General features: G+C 50.2%; 1 long non-coding RNA gene across 1 annotated transcript in view; it reads right to left on the bottom strand.

The window, feature by feature from the left end:
• LOC109294251 overlaps positions 1-7,313 on the bottom strand; it is a 14,984-nt gene extending 7,671 nt beyond the window's left edge. Inside the window, exons 1-2 of the long non-coding RNA XR_002096493.1 lie at positions 7,228-7,313; positions 447-454 (exon numbers count right to left, since the gene is read on the bottom strand). This is a non-coding gene — a long non-coding RNA (uncharacterized LOC109294251). The remainder of the gene's footprint in view (positions 1-446; positions 455-7,227) is intronic.
• Between the last annotated feature and the right edge of the window lie 1,427 nt (positions 7,314-8,740).

The raw sequence follows: 8,740 nt of genomic DNA, 5'->3' as shown, positions 1-8,740 counted from the left end.
AAAGACCCATGTCTATAAAGGAAAGGTGTGAGTCAGTGCCGGTCAGGCCCATCCCGTGATATTTCAGAGAGCACAAGAGACCCAAAAAGGGGAGTGAGGATGGGCAGGGAATTAGGGGTCTGCAAGCCACCCCCTCCCACCTGCAGTGGCCAGAACATGGCTCCCTTCTAGAGGCAACAGCAAGCACCAAAAGGAGGAGGCTTGAGAGACTGGAAAAGTAAGTAAGCAAGAGGCCTTGGCATTTCTGGAAAGGCTGGTGCATAGCCAATGAAGCCAGCTAGCACTGCTGTGCATACAGCGGTGGGGGGAGGGTGGGGGGAGGGCGCGGGCGCGGGCGCATCTGCACTGGGATCTGCAGGCACTTGAAGGAAATGAAACTTTTATTTGGGAGATTTCCACATTCTTTTTCTCTCTCTCTTCTCTTTTTTTTTTACCCCTACAGAGACATGCTGACCTCACAACCCTCACTATCCCATGCCCATGGCCATGCTGGGGAGCAGGAGGCCAAGGACAATGCTGAGTCTTGGGGTGGACATGGGAACCAGTTTCTTCTCTGCTCCTCATAACTGGGGTGTCCTAGGGTCACTGCTGCCTCCAAAGTTTATGATTATTCAGCAATGCAGAATTTCCACCTAATGCAGAACCTGGCTCCCTTCCCCCATGCCCCTCTGCTGGTCCCCGTAGTCCCAGCCCACGGCTTGGCTTAGCATCGTGGTCCATGGCTCTTCCATTGCCTTTAACCCCAAGCCACTGCCCAATGCACCCAGAAGACAATACCAAAGCCTTTATCCTTTCAAGGACCCAATGTGCCATCTCCTGCTTGCTTGAATGTGCCTGCTCTGTCCAGAGGGTTGGTCCCATCCTCATTGCTCTCCCCTGGGAAAATGATACCCTTGCTTCCCAAGCTCTGAAGACCTTACCCAGCCTCACTGGAGAGGAGTCAGGTCAAAGCGGCAGCACCTGGACCCTAGTGGGGAGTACATAGGCCAAGCTCCATTGATCATGATCCAGCCACCACACACAACAGGACCTATGTTCTCCCTTTCTCCACACACCCCACTGCCAGCCCCACCAGGAACAGCAATCTTCTTAAACTACACGTCCTCCCTGTGCCCTACGGGGAGAGAAGTTCTGCCCAGCCTGGACGGGAAGGCTGCGACAAGCCACCCATGAAGAAGAGAGGCCGGGGAGGGAGACTTTAGCTCAGGAATGAAGAAAGCTCTTGCGTGGCGAGCCCCGGGTTGGAATAACAAGGCGTTGTATGGGGCAGGGTGGAGGTGCCTTGGCCGTGCATGTCCCCTGCCCATCTTCTACCCAGCTCTAGACAACAGCAGCCACCTCCTTGCTTCATCAGCACTGTCCTCTCTGATGAACGGCCTACTTAAGTGGGTTGTGCTGGGCATTAGCATCAACCCACTGGGCCAGAGTGGACCCTTCCTTGGCCAGGCAACAGGCACTTGGGTCTTCATGCTACCTCCAGCTTTGCCCAGCCAACGGGAGGCTGGCCACTGTCCTGGCAGAGGGCTCCATCCAACCCTCCCCCATGACAAACGAACACCACGGGGCCAGCCTGGGAAGAGTTAAAAGCAAAATGATTAAAAAAAAAAAAACCCCAAACCCTGAACCACATGCGACCTAACCTCCCCGAACGGCTCATCTGAATTTAATAAAGCGAGGGGGGGTGGAAAAAAAATCTCCCAAAAAGCTCTCAAAGAAATTAAAGTAAACAACATTCTGACCTCCAACCCCTCGCTGCCCTGCGACTGACTCAAGTCTATTCTTATGGTCACAGACGCTTTGACATTTTGTTTAATTGTAAACACATTCAGTAAATACAAGGGTCTGGTGGCAGGCAGCTCCCTCTCAGAAAGGATCCAGTAATGCGCCCGGGATAGGAACATCTGTCCCAGGGCAAAAGAGAAATCTCTTCTTGTGCTCTCGGAGAAAGAAGATGCAAAGCTGAGAGATGGGGATTGGAAAGCTGTGTCAGCAGCCACAGTGTCTCTTCATCCCACATGGCTCTGCAGGGCCACCGTGCTGCCATGCCATGCTGGTCAACTCCTGAGATCTGAAAGCATGAGTCTCTGCAGCTTGGGTTGAAGAGGCACGGTCGATAGGGTTTGTTTGATGCACCTTGAGAAAATCTACTATTTCAGAGTGAAAGTCCTGCTAGAACCAGTAAGGAGCATCACATCTTAGCATCGCTGAACAGGAGAGGAGAAGGCCACCCTCTTGACACACATCAAGGGAGGAACAGCAGCCTCTGGAGCTGTTCTGGTTTGAGCAGTGGGTGTTGCTCCAAAGCAGGGGCTATCACAACTCACATCTTCTCTGGATCAGGCACACAGCAAGGACAGACGCACCTCTTCTCTGGATCAAACACTCCCTCACCCATGGCTTACAGAGACCTCTTCTGAGCCAAGTTCAAACAAGCCTAAGGACTTTGTAGCCTAAGTCCTGCTTTCCAAAGAGATTTGGGAGCCAGCATCGCACAGGCTCTAAATGAGTCATTGTTTCCTCCATGCCTAAGTCACTTTGGACTGGCACTGAAGTCATGTAGGCACATCTGAACATTTTATACTTGGGGACTACAAATTGCAGTCCAGCCCATAACTTCCTACAATTGTCTTCTTCCCAGAAGGGAAACACTACACAATGCTCAGTGCTGACAACTCCAAGCATTCAATAGCCAACAAGCCAGGCCAAACATTTCTGAGATTAGCTTAAAAGGTATCATAAAATAATTGGCTTCTTTTCATTTACTTTCTTGTTGCTGAGCCTTTTGGGGCTGTCATGTCACTTGTCTCTGTGAGCTAGGAACTCGCTTTCTTTTAAATGAAAGCCTCGATGTCCATGTTGTTGCACAACCCCAGGAGTTGGTGTTTTAAGAGCAACACCAGTATCCTGGGGAGTGCCATATTATCAGGAGACCCGGCAACACTGAAAAGGTGGGAAGTCCAAGTCAGGTTCCCCCGTGATCAGCCCAAGCTCCCCCACACCACTGGGACAGAGCTGCCCGCCAAGCCAGGACAGCTCCCCGCTGGAGGAACTCAGGGCTAAGCCCCCGTGCCCCCTGCCAGCGTGGGGCTCCCCTTGGCTGCTGCAGGGGGGCAGAGCAGGGCTGAACTGGGCTGCTCCTGTCGGGCTCAGTTTGCTCCCAAGAGGGGCACACATGTAGATGTGCACCAGGGAGCACTTTAATGAGTCTGAATTTTCTGCTCAGAAATAACCCAGCCAGAAATTTGGGAAATAACCCATCCAGTCTCATACTCTGAATTAATTGCACATGTAGATGCAACCTGCATGTCTTTCTGCCTCTGTGCTATGCCTAGCACCTGATAACATGACTTGCTCACTCACCTCTTTTCACAGAGCACTAAATCCCAGAAAGGAGGTGGGGGAGCTGCTTGAGAGTGGCCCTGAGCATATACACCATTACCTAGGACAGAGAGCTGGGGGTCAGCACCAGAGCAAGGCCCCAGGACTGGAGACCTGGGGAGCAGCCTGGCAGAAGAAGAGCTGCCCAGGGGCAACACGGCATCTTTCAAGCTTATGCAGCGTTGTTCTTGTCTTGCTTTGGGATGACACCAGGTTGGAACATTTTCCCCAAGGGGGCATGGTGCTGAAGGTCCATTTTCCAATTGAAACCTGCACTTTTCTGCTCAGACAAATAGTGGGGTTGGAAGCAGATATCCTGGTGGGTTTGCTGCTGGGGTCAGGGGGAGAGGGCCCAGGTTCCAGCCCCTGCCCCACTGGGAAGAGCAGTACAGCTCCGGTCACCTGGAATCAGAGAGAGCATTGTCTTGCCCCTCTGTTTCCCATAGGTTTAAGCCCCAAGCTGCTGGCTCCCTCTTTCTTTCCCTCCAGAAAAGAAACCTCCTGGAAACCTCTTTGCTCTGAAAAGTATTTTCCTCCTCATTCATTTTTGTTTAGTGAAAAATGCCTTGCTCGGCTCTAGGCAAAACAGAGGCGCAAAGGCAGAGCTGGACAGGACAGCCCAGGAAGGGGTTAAAAGTGGACATTTTTCAAGTGATACCTGAGCTTCCTTGGTAGAAGTGTGTGGATCAAGGGCTTGGGAAGGTCCGATGATCACACCTGGCTGACGTCTTCAAGGATCAAGGCTAGGACAACGTGTGGATGGAGGTTCCTCAGCCACTTTCCCTCTTCTCTCAGACATTGCTCATGCTCCATCATAAAAACCAAGATGGTCAAGAATCTCACCAGAAGAGACTTAGCTAGCAGTCCTGTTGCCTTTTGGAGAGTGCACACAGACAGCTGCAAAATCCTTGTCCTACAATGGGATTTTCTGGGGGGAAACACTACAGGAATTAAAAGGGAGGAGGAAGAGGAGACCAGGTGGACATAAACTCAGCTGAGGCCTTGCTTTTTCCACTGACCTTGGAGCCCAAATACTAACATCGTGGCTCTCATCCCGTCACTGCCCACCATCAGGCTATTCCTGCACCTGTGAAACAAATTGCATTTCAATCAGAATCAAAGCGAGTGACGGATGCGCTATATTTGATGAAAAATGCCAAGAATTCACAGCCAGATTGGATTTCACAGGAGCCAAGAATTCCAGATGATTTCAAGATGATATGAGGTCAGGCCCTGGTTTTTTGGGTTTTTTTCCCCCCTTTGCTGGCTAACACTTACCATGCACGGAGGATCAAGAGCGCTCATGCTGATAGGACAGAAGGGACTGCCTGGGACAGGAGGGCTTGGAGAGAAGGGCAGTGTGCGGAAGCAGTTCCCGCAGATCCAGGCTCACTAGCAGGTGAGTACTTGTGAATGAGTCACCGCTCTCCAGTCTCCTGACAAGGCCCCCCATGGCCTGAGGGTCATCGCTGGAGCTAAGGTGGGAGGCTGGCTATCCAAATGTCAGAGCAGAGCTGAAGGCCAGAACAGACCTAGTCATTGCAGACACGGGGCCGGGTGTCACCCTGTGATGCACAGCCGTACCGGTGACCACAAAGTGGACCCTGAGCCCTTAGTCGGAGCCCTGTTCCAGTACCAGCGCAGACCACGTCACACATAGGCACTGAGTGGGGTCTATGGGGAACCTCTTGGAAAACCTCAGCCTTGCCTCACCTTGGTTGAAGGAAGGAGGGTCACAGAGAGTCAGTTGTGCAATGAGCACCTACACTCCTCTGCATGGCATGTAGACTCAGACGGGCCCATGCCACGCCACACCCAGCCATTCCCCCAGCTCAGGATCTTGGTATGCAGACTACGGATGCTAAATACACTGCTTCCTCGGCACCCGGTGCTGGACACTACAGGCCTGTAGCACTCGGAGAAGATGGGATCTAAGGAGCACCTTGATCCCTGGTCTGCCCAGAGATGATGATCCTGTGGTTAAGACACTGGACTGTTGCTCAGGAGATCTGGATTCAGTTCCCAGCTGTAACACTCACTCCCCATGCAACCAGTCACTTTGTATGTCCTGCCATCTTCCCCCATCGTGCCAGGAGCTCCCTGTTCCTAAGGACACGTCTAGGACAAATTCATTCACATTGGCGCCCGGTGCAGGTATAAAACCTTATTCAGAAAATGTTAAAATTGTAGTTATTACATGGCTTGGTATAGTTGGAACACAATATAAGACCCCACACATTGTAGCTACACATGTGCAGAGTTGGCATATACTGATGCCGTCTAAGACAAGCAGTTAGTCAGGCAGTCTACAGGAGCTGAAGTAAAGTAGTTAGAAAATGTAAATGCGACACTATGCAAGAAGAAAGACAGGACCACACACAAGGTAACTGTGTTGGTATCATGTTTGTAGGATTATAAGGATTTCCAAGAGCTGGATTTAGCACACACTGTACAGTGGGGTGTGCCCCAAAAGCCACCTGAATGGGTTTGCTAGGATCCATCTGTCACTCAGGTTATCTGGGAAAAAACCCATCCAGTCTCATACTCTCCTCTGTGGATGAAAAGCCTATGACCCATTCATAAAAACAGCAGCCTTTTTGATGTTTTTTTTTTCCCCCAGAGAGAAGCGATTCCTTCATCTCACTCCCCAAACTCTCTTCACTTTCATAAGTCTCAAAAAAAAGAGCTTTATCTTGATTCAAGGAGACTCTGCCTGCCAAGAGAACAGGGCTGGTGTCCTTTAGACACTTCCTCTGTGGTTTATCTGCCGCTCAGCTACAAAAGGAGAGTACTGATGCCGACTCCACCCCTTCCATTAGACCAGGACCCCAAAATCACCATTTCCTCTTGGTCTGTGAATCACTAATACATTCCAGACAGAAAGGTCTGATTAGGAAATTGTTTGCAAAACTGAAAGGAAGGGGGTGGAGCCCTCGTGCTCTAGCTGAGACCAGGCCTTCGGATCGCGACAGGGCTGGGAGATTGCTTTGCTTTTCTTTCTTCCCTTCCCTACCTTCCTTCCTTCCTTGAAGTGAATGTGGTATTCTGGGGCAGTGCCGGGACTCCATCTCACTCCTTCTCCAGATTTACAGCCCCAGCTGCTTTGCTCCAGCAACCCAGGTGTTTAGACCAAAAGCAAATAGCAGCATTTGGGCTTAGTCTAGCGCTCTCCTTTAAAAAACTCTTTAGGCGCTGACTAAGCCCAGTGGTGGGAAGGGGCTTTCTTCCACGGTTGCATGGCAGGAAGGGGCATGCAGGCATTCACAGGAAATGAGGCCTTAGTTCTGGGTAGTGCTGGGTGACCAGTCTCCTTCCCTCATATCTAATACTTATCTTTTAATGCAATCTGGTGTGTTCCAAATAAGCATTAATACAGTTCTTTGGTGCTGTTTATACACCCCTGCCCAGGTATGGGTTGTTAGCATCCAGAGAGAGAAATGGATCTCACCATAAGCAGGGAACTATCCCCACCCTCTTGCTGTTCTGAATGCAGCTTCATACTTTGCATTGCTTTCTCAAGGCTTAGAGAAGGTAGTCATCTTATATCTAAGCATCCAAGTGGTGTTAGCAACATCGTCTTTCCGGTCTCTTCCCAGTGGGCTATGACGATCACCTAATCACCCTGGAAAACCCCAGTCAGTTAAATGCCTGTGAGACCCCATTTGATTGGAAGGCTACTTCTCTGCACCAGGACAAAACTCCATAAAGACTGAAAACCTGTGCACTTCCTTGTGGCTAATAACACGACCCCAGGGCCCTATGATGGGTGAAAGCTGGGAAGAAAAGCTGATTTTGCAGCCTGACATCTTGCACCCTTCCCTAACCCTCTGTAGAGTTAACTGTGCAAACTGCGCAGTTGTTATTTCACAGTTATTTAGTACTTGCATAAGCAAGTACTAAATAACTATGCAGTAACCAGCATTACTGCACAGTACCATCACTGCCCGGTTTTTTCCCAATGCTACTATGCAGTAGCTCGTAACTACTGTGCAGTATTGTCGCCACCCGGTTAGTGCCCGGCAATGCTGCTGCACGGTAGCAATGAGCTATGGTGCAGTAGCTTGTTGCTACTGCGTCGTAGCATCTCATGTAGAGGCTCCCTGTGTGCATCACAGAGAGGATAACTAATGAACTCCTCCCTTGATTCAGCTTGGAGGAAATAGATACTCTCTACTGAAAGTAATTAAACAGAGTGCTAAGAGAACATAAGAAATCCTCTACGTGGGAGTCTGTAAATCCAGTCTTGCCTGTCTCTCAAGAAGATGCATGCTAGTTTAACCACAAGTCACTGGGTAGGAACAAGTGGGGGGGATTCTCTGGCCTGTGTTATGCAGAGGGCAGACAATGATCATGATGGTTCCTCCCAATCTTAATATCTAAGATCCATTGTTTTCCAGGGAAGAAAGTCCATTCAGGCTAAAGATGCTCTGCTGAGCTCAGTGCAGGGCAGACCTTATAGTTGTTCAGGAAGGGAGCCATTTGCAAAACCTGAATCCCTTCAAAGGATTTCAAAGCCCTTCAATGGTTAGGTGCGCTGGAGCTAGGGCCAAATCTTACTCCACCTCAGAGGTGTCAAAGTGCAATCATACTGCAGCCTGCTCCAATCTCTGAAAAAGCATTAGTGGAAAAGGTGGCTGAGTCTTTTTTGTGACTGAGTTTTAAAGCTAAGAGGAAGGCACATGGCAACAGGGACTCCAACAGGGTGCAATAGGAAAGTACTTAAAGACTTAGGTGCACAATTGCCACTTAGATGACTAGCAGATGGAAGAGGAGCTGGCACCTGCAGTGTTGGGTCAGATCCCTGGTTGGGACAGAAACTAGTCCAGCACAAGAGCTCACAATATCAAGCGGCCAAGGCTCCAGCAGCTGTGCTGGAGGGGCATTAAGACAGCCTGGATTCACTATGCAAAACTGTGGGCAGCTCTGGCTGGTGACTGGCAATGAACCCACAGGTTGGGCAGCCTGTAGCTCTGAACCCACAGGCTCCTTTCACTGAGCATCACATGGACAAAACACTCTTCAGACTTAATGAATAAATGACTGCCTTTGTTCTCCAGACCACTACTGGGGCCTAGACATCTGAGAGCAGGATTCAGCTGAGGGCCCCAGACTGACTGTGGGCATTGCTGGACACAGAAGGAAGCCAAGAAGGTGCTTTTTGGAAGAGTAGCATTTCATTGAAGGCAAAGAGAACTTAATGTGGATCAGGATCTGCTATCAACTTGCGTGGGTGCGCCAGTCAGTTCCCTGTGTTTCCAGGTGAGAGATGGGGGGTGTCCTGGCAACAAAAAAAGTTGTTCAAACACATGGTGAAGGGCTTGCATGACATCTTCTTTTTGGAAGGATCTGCCATGTTGACTTG

This window comes from Gavialis gangeticus, unplaced genomic scaffold, assembly GCF_001723915.1.
Source record: "Gavialis gangeticus isolate Ggan-Ray unplaced genomic scaffold, GavGan_comp1, whole genome shotgun sequence".
Taxonomy (NCBI): domain Eukaryota; kingdom Metazoa; phylum Chordata; order Crocodylia; family Gavialidae; genus Gavialis; species Gavialis gangeticus.
This window is presented reverse-complemented; position numbering and strand designations above follow the sequence as displayed.